The sequence below is a fragment of the Dendrobates tinctorius genome, unplaced genomic scaffold, assembly GCF_039654945.1.
Source record: "Dendrobates tinctorius isolate UK_male_01 unplaced genomic scaffold, ASM3965494v1 ptg000300l, whole genome shotgun sequence".
NCBI classification, from domain to species: Eukaryota; Metazoa; Chordata; class Amphibia; order Anura; family Dendrobatidae; genus Dendrobates; species Dendrobates tinctorius.
The window spans coordinates 645,310-661,078 of record NW_027361967.1 but is presented as its reverse complement, the minus strand read 5'-3'; the positions used below and the strand labels follow the sequence as shown (position 1 = coordinate 661,078).

The 15,769-nt window shown below is 35.9% G+C and overlaps 10 non-coding genes across 10 annotated transcripts; all 10 read right to left on the bottom strand.

Annotated features, from left to right (window-relative positions):
* Positions 1 to 1,009: 1,009 nt before the first annotated feature.
* Positions 1,010 to 1,082, bottom strand: TRNAF-GAA (transfer RNA phenylalanine (anticodon GAA)). Its single transcript has one exon. It is a non-coding gene; the product is annotated as a tRNA-Phe (tRNA).
* A 1,922-nt stretch (positions 1,083 to 3,004) lies between these two features.
* TRNAF-GAA (transfer RNA phenylalanine (anticodon GAA)) lies at positions 3,005 to 3,077 on the bottom strand. The gene has a single exon. It is a non-coding gene; the product is annotated as a tRNA-Phe (tRNA).
* Positions 3,078 to 3,944: 867 nt separating this feature from the next.
* On the bottom strand, positions 3,945 to 4,027 carry TRNAL-CAG (transfer RNA leucine (anticodon CAG)). Its single transcript has one exon. It is a non-coding gene; the product is annotated as a tRNA-Leu (tRNA).
* Positions 4,028 to 5,962: 1,935 nt separating this feature from the next.
* On the bottom strand, positions 5,963 to 6,045 carry TRNAL-CAG (transfer RNA leucine (anticodon CAG)). Its single transcript has one exon. It is a non-coding gene; the product is annotated as a tRNA-Leu (tRNA).
* A 3,001-nt stretch (positions 6,046 to 9,046) lies between these two features.
* On the bottom strand, positions 9,047 to 9,119 carry TRNAF-GAA (transfer RNA phenylalanine (anticodon GAA)). The gene has a single exon. It is a non-coding gene; the product is annotated as a tRNA-Phe (tRNA).
* An 867-nt stretch (positions 9,120 to 9,986) lies between these two features.
* Positions 9,987 to 10,069, bottom strand: TRNAL-CAG (transfer RNA leucine (anticodon CAG)). Its single transcript has one exon. It is a non-coding gene; the product is annotated as a tRNA-Leu (tRNA).
* A 995-nt stretch (positions 10,070 to 11,064) lies between these two features.
* Positions 11,065 to 11,137, bottom strand: TRNAF-GAA (transfer RNA phenylalanine (anticodon GAA)). Its single transcript has one exon. It is a non-coding gene; the product is annotated as a tRNA-Phe (tRNA).
* Positions 11,138 to 12,004: 867 nt separating this feature from the next.
* Positions 12,005 to 12,087, bottom strand: TRNAL-CAG (transfer RNA leucine (anticodon CAG)). The gene has a single exon. It is a non-coding gene; the product is annotated as a tRNA-Leu (tRNA).
* Positions 12,088 to 13,082: 995 nt separating this feature from the next.
* On the bottom strand, positions 13,083 to 13,155 carry TRNAF-GAA (transfer RNA phenylalanine (anticodon GAA)). Its single transcript has one exon. It is a non-coding gene; the product is annotated as a tRNA-Phe (tRNA).
* Positions 13,156 to 14,022: 867 nt separating this feature from the next.
* On the bottom strand, positions 14,023 to 14,105 carry TRNAL-CAG (transfer RNA leucine (anticodon CAG)). Its single transcript has one exon. It is a non-coding gene; the product is annotated as a tRNA-Leu (tRNA).
* Between the last annotated feature and the right edge of the window lie 1,664 nt (positions 14,106 to 15,769).

The window sequence follows — 15,769 nt, the reverse complement described above, 5'->3', positions numbered from 1 at the left end:
TCGGCCATCCTGACTTCGATATGCAATTGGAACTTAACTCCTTCCATGCTAGTCAGCAGAAATGTTACCATCCCTTGTGATTAAAAACTTGTCACACCACCCCAAAAAAGTCAATAAATAACATTTTTTATATGCGTACTTTTCGTCTGCATTAATTTTTAAACCTCCATTTATTTTGTTTGGATATTAGAAATGTTAGATTTCTCACAAATGCGGTGATGCACCACATTTCTTCAGAAGCTACTGTTTGGCCACACAGCAGGGCTTTGAAAGGAAGAGCCCTATTTGGGTTTTGCAATGCAGATTTTGCAGGAATACCTTGCAGATGAAATTTGCAGAGTACCAAAACAGCAGAAAACCTCCCAAAGTGACCACATTTTAGAAATTATTTTGCACAATGAGTTAATCAACACCTGCAATTACTATTGTCAGCCTATAGGTGTTTTCACTCTGAACCATCCAGCATTGCAAGTATGCCAGTTTAGTGCCCAGCTTTTGCTTGCAGAGACAAGCAACCCATACATTTTTAAGTGGGCTCTACTCACTGGAGCAATGTCAAATATGTAGATGCTTTGTCTCACCATTAAAGTAGAAACCTCCTATATTTCAAATTAAAGATGACGGACCTGTGTGGAGCTTGTGTTTTTTGCCTTTTTGACTTTGTCCACAGCATATTTTTTAAGGACATTTGTCTCAGTAATGCCTCAGTGTTTCAAAGTCAAACAAGCTGACTATAATCATTCAGCTAGTGTCTGATAAGTGCTGTCTGTTTCAGCTATCAGGTTACCTTTTAATCCTCTTACAGCTAAGTCAATCTGAAATAAAACAAAATAGAGGAAAAATTACTAAAAAACATTCATGTGTTCAAAAGGAAAAAGTTACCGTTTCTCAAATTTTTAACATTTTGTTTTCTGTAGATAGTTAAGATTTTTAGGCCTTTTGATCATGATCAGTCCATGTGCTTTGTTTAATATCTCCTTAAAATGTAAACGGTGAAGAAAAAGCATTTTGCCGAAACCCGGGATTGGACCAGGGACCTTTAGATCTTCAGTCTAACGCTCTCCCAACTGAGCTATTTCGGCCATATTTATACATTTTCTGGGGGGTTTGACACTCTGCAAATGTCAAGTGTCACACCTGGAGGGATATATTATAATTTTTCATTTGACTGTTTTTTGAAGCATGATTTCTATTTGAAACGCCTTCCATTTTGCTGTACATATTTAATAACATTCATTAACTATTTGTGAATGAGTAGAAAAAGACAGCAATTTTGCCATTGAATTTTTACATTTTCAGTTTGTCTCCATGCACCAGTATAATTCTGACCCTGTGCTTCTAGAATAGGTCATGGTCGCACATAAAACACAATTTGCATGCATAATGTTACATCAAGTTTTATTTTTTATGAGATGCAAACAATTGGAGCAAAAAAGAGACAAAAATTTAGAGAAAATATTTTATTGATTGTTAAAAGTGAGACCATTTGTCCCAAAATGTGCTGAAACATGTCAGAAGGACATGGGCATTTCACATTTTTTAAACTATGATTACCTACTTGTTAAGTTTTTGTTAATTAAGTATCGTTATGGTCTATTGATGTATGAGGTGAAAACTATGAAAGTAGACTTACCAGCAAATCCGTTTCTAGATATATTTCATGACAGCACTGTAGAAGGTTGATTCCCTACCCTAATAGGGACAGAGAACACAAAGAGGTGAAATAGTCCCTCCTCATTGACTGTCCAAAGGATTTTTCTAGTGCCAAAAGAACAACAGACATATGCACAAAAAAACCTGTTTGATGTTCCTAGAGTTCTTTTTTGAGAGGACAAATTCAGATTCACTCCAAAGACTCTCAGGAAATTTTTCAAAACCACATTACTAAGTTTTGTTTGACCTCATCTAATCAATAAATGAAGATAAAGTTTCTTGAAAATAAATGTTGATGTCAGAAGTCCAGGGACGACTGCGACCTGAACGCAGCGCCTTAGACCGCTCGGCCATCCTGACTTCGATATGCAATTGGAACTTAACTCCTTCCATGCTAGTCAGCAGAAATGTTACCATCCCTTGTGATTAAAAACTTGTCACACCACCCCAAAAAAGTCAATAAATAACATTTTTTATATGCGTACTTTTCGTCTGCATTAATTTTTAAACCTCCATTTATTTTGTTTGGATATTAGAAATGTTAGATTTCTCACAAATGCGGTGATGCACCACATTTCTTCAGAAACTACTGTTTGGCCACACAGCAGGGCTTTGAAAGGAAGAGCCCTATTTGGGTTTTGCAATGCAGATTTTGCAGGAATACCTTGCCGATGAAATTTGCAGAGTACCAAAACAGCAGAAAACCTCCCAAAGTGACCACATTTTAGAAATTATTTTGCACAATGAGTTAATCAACACCTGCAATTACTATTGTCAGCCTATAGGTGTTTTCACTCTGAACCATCCAGCATTGCAAGTATGCCAGTTTAGTGCCCAGCTTTTGCTTGCAGAGACAAGCAACCCATACATTTTTAAGTGGGCTCTACTCACTGGAGCAATGTCAAATATGTAGATGCTTTGTCTCACCATTAAAGTAGAAACCTCCTATATTTCAAATTAAAGATGACGGACCTGTGTGGAGCTTGTGTTTTTTGCCTTTTTGACTTTGTCCACAGCATATTTTTTAAGGACATTTGTCTCAGTAATGCCTCAGTGTTTCAAAGTCAAACAAGCTGACTATAATCATTCAGCTAGTGTCTGATAAGTGCTGTCTGTTTCAGCTATCAGGTTACCTTTTAATCCTCTTACAGCTAAGTCAATCTGAAATAAAACAAAATAGAGGAAAAATTACTAAAAAACATTCATGTGTTCAAAAGGAAAAAGTTACCGTTTTTCAAATTTTTAACATTTTGTTTTCTGTAGTTAAGATTTTTAGGCCTTTTGATCATGATCAGTCCATGTGCTTTGTTTAATATCTCCTTAAAATGTAAACGGTGAAGAAAAAGCATTTTGCCGAAACCCGGGATTGGACCAGGGACCTTTAGATCTTCAGTCTAACGCTCTCCCAACTGAGCTATTTCGGCCATATCTATACATTTTCTGGGGGGTTTGACACTCTGCAAATGTCAAGTGTCACACCTGGAGGGATATATTATAATTTTTCATTTGACTGTTTTTTGAAGCATGATTTCTATTTGAAACGCCTTCCATTTTGCTGTACATATTTAATAACATTCATTAACTATTTGTGAATGAGTAGAAAAAGACAGCAATTTTGCCATTGAATTTTTACATTTTCAGTTTGTCTCCATGCACCAGTATAATTCTGACCCTGTGCTTCTAGAATAGGTCATGGTCGCACATTAAACACAATTTGCATGCATAATGTTACATCAAGTTTTATTTTTTATGAGATGCAAACAATTGGAGCAAAAAAGAGACAAAAATTTAGAGAAAATATTTTATTGATTGTTAAAAGTGAGACCATTTGTCCCAAAATGTGCTGAAACATGTCAGAAGGACATGGGCATTTCACATTTTTTAAACTATGATTACCTACTTGTTAAGTTTTTGTTAATTAAGTATCGTTATGGTCTATTGATGTATGAGGTGAAAACTATGAAAGTAGACTTACCAGCAAATCCGTTTCTAGATATATTTCATGACAGCACTGTAGAAGGTTGATTCCCTACCCTAATAGGGACAGAGAACACAAAGAGGTGAAATAGTCCCTCCTCATTGACTGTCCAAAGGATTTTTCTAGTGCCAAAAGAACAACAGACATATGCACAAAAAAACCTGTTTGATGTTCCTAGAGTTCTTTTTTGAGAGGACAAATTCAGATTCACTCCAAAGACTCTCAGGAAATTTTTCAAAACCACATTACTAAGTTTTGTTTGACCTCATCTAATCAATAAATGAAGATAAAGTTTCTTGAAATTAAATGTTGATGTCAGAAGTGGGATTTAAACCCACGCCTCCAGGGAAGACTGCGACCTGAACACAGCGCCTTAGACCGCTCGGCCATCCTGACTTCGCTATGCAATTGGAACTTAACTCCTTCCATGCTAGTCAGCAGAAATGTTACCATCCCTTGTGATTAAAAACTTGTCACACCACCCCAAAAAAGTCAATAAATAACATTTTTTATATGCGTACTTTTCGTCTGCATTAATTTTTAAACCTCCATTTATTTTGTTTGGATATTAGAAATGTTAGATTTCTCACAAATGCAGTGATGCACCACATTTCTTCAGAAACTACTGTTTGGCCACACAGCAGGGCTTTGAAAGGAAGAGCCCTATTTGGGTTTTGCAATGCAGATTTTGCAGGAATACCTTGCAGATGAAATTTGCAGAGTACCAAAACAGCAGAAAACCTCCAAAAGTGACCACATTTTAGAAATTATTTTGCACAATGAGTTAATCAACACCTGCAATTACTATTGTCAGCCTATAGGTGTTTTCACTCTGAACCATCCAGCATTGCAAGTATGCCAGTTTAGTGCCCAGCTTTTGCTTGCAGAGACAAGCAACCCATACATTTTTAAGTGGGCTCTACTCACTGGAGCAATGTCAAATATGTAGATGCTTTGTCTCACCATTAAAGTAGAAACCTCCTATATTTCAAATTAAAGATGACGGACCTGTGTGGAGCTTGTGTTTTTTGCCTTTTTGACTTTGTCCACAGCATATTTTTTAAGGACATTTGTCTCAGTAATGCCTCAGTGTTTCAAAGTCAAACAAGCTGACTATAATCATTCAGCTAGTGTCTGATAAGTGCTGTCTGTTTCAGCTATCAGGTTACCTTTTAATCCTCTTACAGCTAAGTCAATCTGAAATAAAACAAAATAGAGGAAAAATTACTAAAAAACATTCATGTGTTCAAAAGGAAAAAGTTACCGTTTTTCCAATTTTTAACATTTTGTTTTCTGTAGATGGTTAAGATTTTTAGGCCTTTTGATCATGATCAGTCCATGTGCTTTGTTTAATATCTCCTTAAAATGTAAACGGTGAAGAAAAAGCATTTTGCCGAAACCCGGGATTGGACCAGGGACCTTTAGATCTTCAGTCTAACGCTCTCCCAACTGAGATATTTCGGCCATATCTATACATTTTCTGGGGGGTTTGACACTCTGCAAATGTCAAGTGTCACACCTGGAGGGATATATTATAATTTTTCATTTGACTGTTTTTTGAAGCATGATTTCTATTTGAAACGCCTTCCATTTTGCTGTACATATTTAATAACATTCATTAACTATTTGTGAATGAGTAGAAAAAGACAGCAATTTTGCCATTGAATTTTTACATTTTCAGTTTGTCTCCATGCACCAGTATAATTCTGACCCTGTGCTTCTAGAATAGGTCATGGTCGCACATTAAACACAATTTGCATGCATAATGTTACATCAAGTTTTATTTTTTATGAGATGCAAACAATTGGAGCAAAAAAGAGACAAAAATTTAGAGAAAATATTTTATTGATTGTTAAAAGTGAGACCATTTGTCCCAAAATGTGCTGAAACATGTCAGAAGGACATGGGCATTTCACATTTTTTAAACTATGATTACCTACTTGTTAAGTTTTTGTTAATTAAGTATCGTTATGGTCTATTGATGTATGAGGTGAAAACTATGAAAGTAGACTTACCAGCAAATCCGTTTCTAGATATATTTCATGACAGCACTGTAGAAGGTTGATTCCCTACCCTAATAGGGACAGAGAACACAAAGAGGTGAAATAGTCCCTCCTCATTGACTGTCCAAAGGATTTTTCTAGTGCCAAAAGAACAACAGACATATGCACAAAAAAACCTGTTTGATGTTCCTAGAGTTCTTTTTTGAGAGGACAAATTCAGATTCACTCCAAAGACTCTCAGGAAATTTTTCAAAACCACATTACTAAGTTTTGTTTGACCTCATCTAATCAATAAATGAAGATAAAGTTTCTTGAAATTAAATGTTGATGTCAGAAGTGGGATTTAAACCCACGCCTCCAGGGAAGACTGCGACCTGAACACAGCGCCTTAGACCGCTCGGCCATCCTGACTTCGCTATGCAATTGGAACTTAACTCCTTCCATGCTAGTCAGCAGAAATGTTACCATCCCTTGTGATTAAAAACTTGTCACACCACCCCAAAAAAGTCAATAAATAACATTTTTTATATGCGTACTTTTCGTCTGCATTAATTTTTAAACCTCCATTTATTTTGTTTGGATATTAGAAATGTTAGATTTCTCACAAATGCAGTGATGCACCACATTTCTTCAGAAACTACTGTTTGGCCACACAGCAGGGCTTTGAAAGGAAGAGCCCTATTTGGGTTTTGCAATGCAGATTTTGCAGGAATACCTTGCAGATGAAATTTGCAGAGTACCAAAACAGCAGAAAACCTCCAAAAGTGACCACATTTTAGAAATTATTTTGCACAATGAGTTAATCAACACCTGCAATTACTATTGTCAGCCTATAGGTGTTTTCACTCTGAACCATCCAGCATTGCAAGTATGCCAGTTTAGTGCCCAGCTTTTGCTTGCAGAGACAAGCAACCCATACATTTTTAAGTGGGCTCTACTCACTGGAGCAATGTCAAATATGTAGATGCTTTGTCTCACCATTAAAGTAGAAACCTCCTATATTTCAAATTAAAGATGACGGACCTGTGTGGAGCTTGTGTTTTTTGCCTTTTTGACTTTGTCCACAGCATATTTTTTAAGGACATTTGTCTCAGTAATGCCTCAGTGTTTCAAAGTCAAACAAGCTGACTATAATCATTCAGCTAGTGTCTGATAAGTGCTGTCTGTTTCAGCTATCAGGTTACCTTTTAATCCTCTTACAGCTAAGTCAATCTGAAATAAAACAAAATAGAGGAAAAATTACTAAAAAACATTCATGTGTTCAAAAGGAAAAAGTTACCGTTTCTCAAATTTTTAACATTTTGTTTTCTGTAGATAGTTAAGATTTTTAGGCCTTTTGATCATGATCAGTCCATGTGCTTTGTTTAATATCTCCTTAAAATGTAAACGGTGAAGAAAAAGCATTTTGCCGAAACCCGGGACCTTTAGATCTTCAGTCTAACGCTCTCCCAACTGAGCTATTTCGGCCATATCTATACATTTTCTGGGGGGGTTGACACTCTGCAAATGTCAAGTGTCACACCTGGAGGGATATATTATAATTTTTCATTTGACTGTTTTTTGAAGCATGATTTCTATTTGAAACGCCTTCCATTTTGCTGTACATATTTAATAACATTCATTAACTATTTGTGAATGAGTAGAAAAAGACAGCAATTTTGCCATTGAATTTTTACATTTTCAGTTTGTCTCCATGCACCAGTATAATTCTGACCCTGTGCTTCTAGAATAGGTCATGGTCGCACATAAAACACAATTTGCATGCATAATGTTACATCAAGTTTTATTTTTTATGAGATGCAAACAATTGGAGCAAAAAAGAGACAAAAATTTAGAGAAAATATTTTATTGATTGTTAAAAGTGAGACCATTTGTCCCAAAATGTGCTGAAACATGTCAGAAGGACATGGGCATTTCACATTTTTTAAACTATGATTACCTACTTGTTAAGTTTTTGTTAATTAAGTATCGTTATGGTCTATTGATGTATGAGGTGAAAACTATGAAAGTAGACTTACCAGCAAATCCGTTTCTAGATATATTTCATGACAGCACTGTAGAAGGTTGATTCCCTACCCTAATAGGGACAGAGAACACAAAGAGGTGAAATAGTCCCTCCTCATTGACTGTCCAAAGGATTTTTCTAGTGCCAAAAGAACAACAGACATATGCACAAAAAAACCTGTTTGATGTTCCTAGAGTTCTTTTTTGAGAGGACAAATTCAGATTCACTCCAAAGACTCTCAGGGAATTTTTCAAAACCACATTACTAAGTTTTGTTTGACCTCATCTAATCAATAAAAGAAGATAAAGTTTCTTGAAATTAAATGTTGATGTCAGAAGTGGGATTTGAACCCTCGCCTCCAGGGAAGACTGCGACCTGAACGCAGCGCCTTAGACCGCTCGGCCATCCTGACTTCGATATGCAATAGGAACTTAACTCCTTCCATGCTAGTCAGCAGAAATGTTACCATCCCTTGTGATTAAAAACTTGTCACACCACCCCAAAAAAGTCAATAAATAACATTTTTTATATGCGTACTTTTCGTCTGCATTAATTTTTAAACCTCCATTTATTTTGTTTGGATATTAGAAATGTTAGATTTCTCACAAATGCGGTGATGCACCACATTTCTTCAGAAACTACTGTTTGGCCACACAGCAGGGCTTTGAAAGGAAGAGCCCTATTTGGGTTTTGCAATGCAGATTTTGCAGGAATACCTTGCAGATGAAATTTGCAGAGTACCAAAACAGCAGAAAACCTCCCAAAGTGACCACATTTTAGAAATTATTTTGCACAATGAGTTAATCAACACCTGCAATTACTATTGTCAGCCTATAGGTGTTTTCACTCTGAACCATCCAGCATTGCAAGTATGCCAGTTTAGTGCCCAGCTTTTGCTTGCAGAGACAAGCAACCCATACATTTTTAAGTGGGCTCTACTCACTGGAGCAATGTCAAATATGTAGATGCTTTGTCTCACCATTAAAGTAGAAACCTCCTATATTTCAAATTAAAGATGACGGACCTGTGTGGAGCTTGTGTTTTTTGCCTTTTTGACTTTGTCCACAGCATATTTTTTAAGGACATTTGTCTCAGTAATGCCTCAGTGTTTCAAAGTCAAACAAGCTGACTATAATCATTCAGCTAGTGTCTGATAAGTGCTGTCTGTTTCAGCTATCAGGTTACCTTTTAATCCTCTTACAGCTAAGTCAATCTGAAATAAAACAAAATAGAGGAAAAATTACTAAAAAACATTCATGTGTTCAAAAGGAAAAAGTTACCGTTTCTCAAATTTGTAACATTTTGTTTTCTGTAGATAGTTAAGATTTTTAGGCCTTTTGATCATGATCAGTCCATGTGCTTTGTTTAATATCTCCTTAAAATGTAAACGGTGAAGAAAAAGCATTTTGCCGAAACCCGGGATTGGACCAGGGACCTTTAGATCTTCAGTCTAACGCTCTCCCAACTGAGCTATTTCGGCCATATCTATACATTTTCTGGGGGGGTTGACACTCTGCAAATGTCAAGTGTCACACCTGGAGGGATATATTATAATTTTTCATTTGACTGTTTTTTGAAGCATGATTTCTATTTGAAACGCCTTCCATTTTGCTGTACATATTTAATAACATTCATTAACTATTTGTGAATGAGTAGAAAAAGACAGCAATTTTGCCATTGAATTTTTACATTTTCAGTTTGTCTCCATGCACCAGTATAATTCTGACCCTGTGCTTCTAGAATAGGTCATGGTCGCACATAAAACACAATTTGCATGCATAATGTTACATCAAGTTTTATTTTTTATGAGATGCAAACAATTGGAGCAAAAAAGAGACAAAAATTTAGAGAAAATATTTTATTGATTGTTAAAAGTGAGACCATTTGTCCCAAAATGTGCTGAAACATGTCAGAAGGACATGGGCATTTCACATTTTTTAAACTATGATTACCTACTTGTTAAGTTTTTGTTAATTAAGTATCGTTATGGTCTATTGATGTATGAGGTGAAAACTATGAAAGTAGACTTACCAGCAAATCCGTTTCTAGATATATTTCATGACAGCACTTTAGAAGGTTGATTCCCTACCCTAATAGGGACAGAGAACACAAAGAGGTGAAATAGTCCCTCCTCATTGACTGTCCAAAGGATTTTTCTAGTGCCAAAAGAACAACAGACATATGCACTAAAAAACCTGTTTGATGTTCCTAGAGTTCTTTTTTGAGAGGACAAATTCAGATTCACTCCAAAGACTCTCAGGAAATTTTTCAAAACCACATTACTAAGTTTTGTTTGACCTCATCTAATCAATAAATTAAGATAAAGTTTCTTGAAATTAAATGTTGATGTCAGAAGTGGGATTTGAACCCACGCCTCCAGGGAAGACTGCGAACTGAACGCAGCGCCTTAGACCGCTCGGCCATCCTGACTTCGATATGCAATTGGAACTTAACTCCTTCCATGCTAGTCAGCAGAAATGTTACCATCCCTTGTGATTAAAAACTTGTCACACCACCCCAAAAAAGTCAATAAATAACATTTTTTATATGCGTACTTTTCGTCTGCATTAATTTTTAAACCTCCATTTATTTTGTTTGGATATTAGAAATGTTAGATTTCTCACAAATGCGGTGATGCACCACATTTCTTCAGAAACTACTGTTTGGCCACACAGCAGGGCTTTGAAAGGAAGAGCCCTATTTGGGTTTTGCAATGCAGATTTTGCAGGAATACCTTGCAGATGAAATTTGCAGAGTACCAAAACAGCAGAAAACCTCCCAAAGTGACCACATTTTAGAAATTATTTTGCACAATGAGTTAATCAACACCTGCAATTACTATTGTCAGCCTATAGGTGTTTTCACTCTGAACCATCCAGCATTGCAAGTATGCCAGTTTAGTGCCCAGCTTTTGCTTGCAGAGACAAGCAACCCATACATTTTTAAGTGGGCTCTACTCACTGGAGCAATGTCAAATATGTAGATGCTTTGTCTCACCATTAAAGTAGAAACCTCCTATATTTCAAATTAAAGATGACGGACCTGTGTGGAGCTTGTGTTTTTTGCCTTTTTGACTTTGTCCACAGCATATTTTTTAAGGACATTTGTCTCAGTAATGCCTCAGTGTTTCAAAGTCAAACAAGCTGACTATAATCATTCAGCTAGTGTCTGATAAGTGCTGTCTGTTTCAGCTATCAGGTTACCTTTTAATCCTCTTACAGCTAAGTCAATCTGAAATAAAACAAAATAGAGGAAAAATTACTAAAAAACATTCATGTGTTCAAAAGGAAAAAGTTACTGTTTCTCAAATTTTTAACATTTTGTTTTCTGTAGATAGTTAAAATTTTTAGGCCTTTTGATCATGATCAGTCCATGTGCTTTGTTTAATATCTCCTTAAAATGTAAACGGTGAAGAAAAAGCATTTTGCCGAAACCCGGGATTGGACCAGGGACCTTTAGATCTTCAGTCTAACGCTCTCCCAACTGAGCTATTTCGGCCATATCTATACATTTTCTGGGGGGTTTGACACTCTGCAAATGTCAAGTGTCACACCTGGAGGGATATATTATAATTTTTCATTTGACTGTTTTTTGAAGCATGATTTCTATTTGAAACGCCTTCCATTTTGCTGTACATATTTATTAACATTCATTAACTATTTGTGAATGAGTAGAAAAAGACAGCAATTTTGCCATTGAATTTTTACATTTTCAGTTTGTCTCCATGCACCAGTATAATTCTGACCCTGTGCTTCTAGAATAGGTCATGGTCGCACATAAAACACAATTTGCATGCATAATGTTACATCAAGTTTTATTTTTTATGAGATGCAAACAATTGGAGCAAAAAAGAGACAAAAATTTAGAGAAAATATTTTATTGATTGTTAAAAGTGAGACCATTTGTCCCAAAATGTGCTGAAACATGTCAGAAGGACATGGGCATTTCACATTTTTTAAACTATGATTACCTACTTGTAAAGTTTTTGTTAATTAAGTATCGTTATGGTCTATTGATGTATGAGGTGAAAACTATGAAAGTAGACTTACCAGCAAATCCGTTTCTAGATATATTTCATGACAGCACTTTAGAAGGTTGATTCCCTACCCTAATAGGGACAGAGAACACAAAGAGGTGAAATAGTCCCTCCTCATTGACTGTCCAAAGGATTTTTCTAGTGCCAAAAGAACAACAGACATATGCACTAAAAAACCTGTTTGATGTTCCTAGAGTTCTTTTTTGAGAGGACAAATTCAGATTCACTCCAAAGACTCTCAGGAAATTTTTCAAAACCACATTACTAAGTTTTGTTTGACCTCATCTAATCAATAAATTAAGATAAAGTTTCTTGAAATTAAATGTTGATGTCAGAAGTGGGATTTGAACCCACGCCTCCAGGGAAGACTGCGAACTGAACGCAGCGCCTTAGACCGCTCGGCCATCCTGACTTCGATATGCAATTGGAACTTAACTCCTTCCATGCTAGTCAGCAGAAATGTTACCATCCCTTGTGATTAAAAACTTGTCACACCACCCCAAAAAAGTCAATAAATAACATTTTTTATATGCGTACTTTTCGTCTGCATTAATTTTTAAACCTCCATTTATTTTGTTTGGATATTAGAAATGTTAGATTTCTCACAAATGCGGTGATGCACCACATTTCTTCAGAAACTACTGTTTGGCCACACAGCAGGGCTTTGAAAGGAAGAGCCCTATTTGGGTTTTGCAATGCAGATTTTGCAGGAATACCTTGCAGATGAAATTTGCAGAGTACCAAAACAGCAGAAAACCTCCCAAAGTGACCACATTTTAGAAATTATTTTGCACAATGAGTTAATCAACACCTGCAATTACTATTGTCAGCCTATAGGTGTTTTCACTCTGAACCATCCAGCATTGCAAGTATGCCAGTTTAGTGCCCAGCTTTTGCTTGCAGAGACAAGCAACCCATACATTTTTAAGTGGGCTCTACTCACTGGAGCAATGTCAAATATGTAGATGCTTTGTCTCACCATTAAAGTAGAAACCTCCTATATTTCAAATTAAAGATGACGGACCTGTGTGGAGCTTGTGTTTTTTGCCTTTTTGACTTTGTCCACAGCATATTTTTTAAGGACATTTGTCTCAGTAATGCCTCAGTGTTTCAAAGTCAAACAAGCTGACTATAATCATTCAGCTAGTGTCTGATAAGTGCTGTCTGTTTCAGCTATCAGGTTACCTTTTAATCCTCTTACAGCTAAGTCAATCTGAAATAAAACAAAATAGAGGAAAAATTACTAAAAAACATTCATGTGTTCAAAAGGAAAAAGTTACTGTTTCTCAAATTTTTAACATTTTGTTTTCTGTAGATAGTTAAAATTTTTAGGCCTTTTGATCATGATCAGTCCATGTGCTTTGTTTAATATCTCCTTAAAATGTAAACGGTGAAGAAAAAGCATTTTGCCGAAACCCGGGATTGGACCAGGGACCTTTAGATCTTCAGTCTAACGCTCTCCCAACTGAGCTATTTCGGCCATATCTATACATTTTCTGGGGGGTTTGACACTCTGCAAATGTCAAGTGTCACACCTGGAGGGATATATTATAATTTTTCATTTGACTGTTTTTTGAAGCATGATTTCTATTTGAAACGCCTTCCATTTTGCTGTACATATTTATTAACATTCATTAACTATTTGTGAATGAGTAGAAAAAGACAGCAATTTTGCCATTGAATTTTTACATTTTCAGTTTGTCTCCATGCACCAGTATAATTCTGACCCTGTGCTTCTAGAATAGGTCATGGTCGCACATAAAACACAATTTGCATGCATAATGTTACATCAAGTTTTATTTTTTATGAGATGCAAACAATTGGAGCAAAAAAGAGACAAAAATTTAGAGAAAATATTTTATTGATTGTTAAAAGTGAGACCATTTGTCCCAAAATGTGCTGAAACATGTCAGAAGGACATGGGCATTTCACATTTTTTAAACTATGATTACCTACTTGTAAAGTTTTTGTTAATTAAGTATCGTTATGGTCTATTGATGTATGAGGTGAAAACTATGAAAGTAGACTTACCAGCAAATCCGTTTCTAGATATATTTCATGACAGCACTGTAGAAGGTTGATTCCCTACCCTAATAGGGACAGAGAACACAAAGAGGAGAAATAGTCCCTCCTCATTGACTGTCCAAAGGATTTTTCTAGTGCCAAAAGAACAACAGACATATGCACAAAAAAACCTGTTTGATGTTCCTAGAGTTCTTTTTTGAGAGGACAAATTCAGATTCACTCCAAAGACTCTCAGGAAATTTTTCAAAACCACATTACTAAGTTTTGTTTGACCTCATCTAATCAATAAATGAAGATAAAGTTTCTTGAAATTAAATGTTGATGTCAGAAGTGGGATTTGAACCCACGCCTCCAGGGAAGACTGCGACCTGAACGCAGCGCCTTAGACCACTCAGCCATCCTGACTTCGATATGCAATTGGAACTTAACTCCTTCCATGCTAGTCAGCAGAAATGTTACCATCCCTTGTGATTAAAAACTTGTCACACCACCCCAAAAAAGTCAATAAATAACATTTTTTATATGCGTACTTTTCGTCTGCATTAATTTTTAAACCTCCATTTATTTTGTTTGGATATTAGAAATGTTAGATTTCTCACAAATGCGGTGATGCACCACATTTCTTCAGAAACTACTGTTTGGCCACACAGCAGGGCTTTGAAAGGAAGAGCCCTATTTGGGTTTTGCAATGCAGATTTTGCAGGAATACCTTGCAGATGAAATTTGCAGAGTACCAAAACAGCAGAAAACCTCCCAAAGTGACCACATTTTAGAAATTATTTTGCACAATGAGTTAATCAACACCTGCAATTACTATTGTCAGCCTATAGGTGTTTTCACTCTGAACCATCCAGCATTGCAAGTATGCCAGTTTAGTGCCCAGCTTTTGCTTGCAGAGACAAGCAACCCTTACATTTTTAAGTGGGCTCTACTCACTGGAGCAATGTCAAATATGTAGATGCTTTGTCTCACCATTAAAGTAGAAACCTCCTATATTTCAAATTAAAGATGACGGACCTGTGTGGAGCTTGTGTTTTTTGCCTTTTTGACTTTGTCCACAGCATATTTTTTAAGGACATTTGTCTCAGTAATGCCTCAGTGTTTCAAAGTCAAACAAGCTGACTATAATCATTCAGCTAGTGTCTGATAAGTGCTGTCTGTTTCAGCTATCAGGTTACCTTTTAATCCTCTTACAGCTAAGTCAATCTGAAATAAAACAAAATAGAGGAAAAATTACTAAAAAACATTCATGTGTTCAAAAGGAAAAAGTTACCGTTTCTCAAATTTTTAACATTTTGTTTTCTGTAGATAGATAAGATTTTTAGGCCTTTTGATCATGATCAGTCCATGTGCTTTGTTTAATATCTCCTTAAAATGTAAACGGTGAAGAAAAAGCATTTTGCCGAAACCCGGGATTGGACCAGGGACCTTTAGATCTTCAGTCTAACGCTCTCCCAACTGAGCTATTTCAGCCATATCTATACATTTTCTGGGGGGTTTGACACTCTGCAAATGTCAAGTGTCACACCTGGAGGGATATATTATAATTTTTCATTTGACTGTTTTTTGAAGCATGATTTCTATTTGAAACGCCTTCCATTTTGCTGTACATATTTAATAACATTCATTAACTATTTGTGAATGAGTAGAAAAAGACAGCAATTTTGCCATTGAATTTTTACATTTTCAGTTTGTCTCCATGCACCAGTATAATTCTGACCCTGTGCTTCTAGAATAGGTCATGGTCGCACATAAAACACAATTTGCATGCATAATGTTACATCAAGTTTTATTTTTTATGAGATGCAAACAATTGGAGCAAAAAAGAGACAAAAATTTAGAGAAAATATTTTATTGATTGTTAAAAGTGAGACCATTTGTCCCAAAATGTGCTGAAACATGTCAGAAGGACATGGGCATTTCACATTTTTTAAACTATGATTACCTACTTGTTAAGTTTTTGTTAATTAAGTATCGTTATGGTCTATTGATGTATGAGGTGAAAACTATGAAAGTAGACTTACCAGCAAATCCGTTTCTAGATATATTTCATGACAGCACTGTAGAAG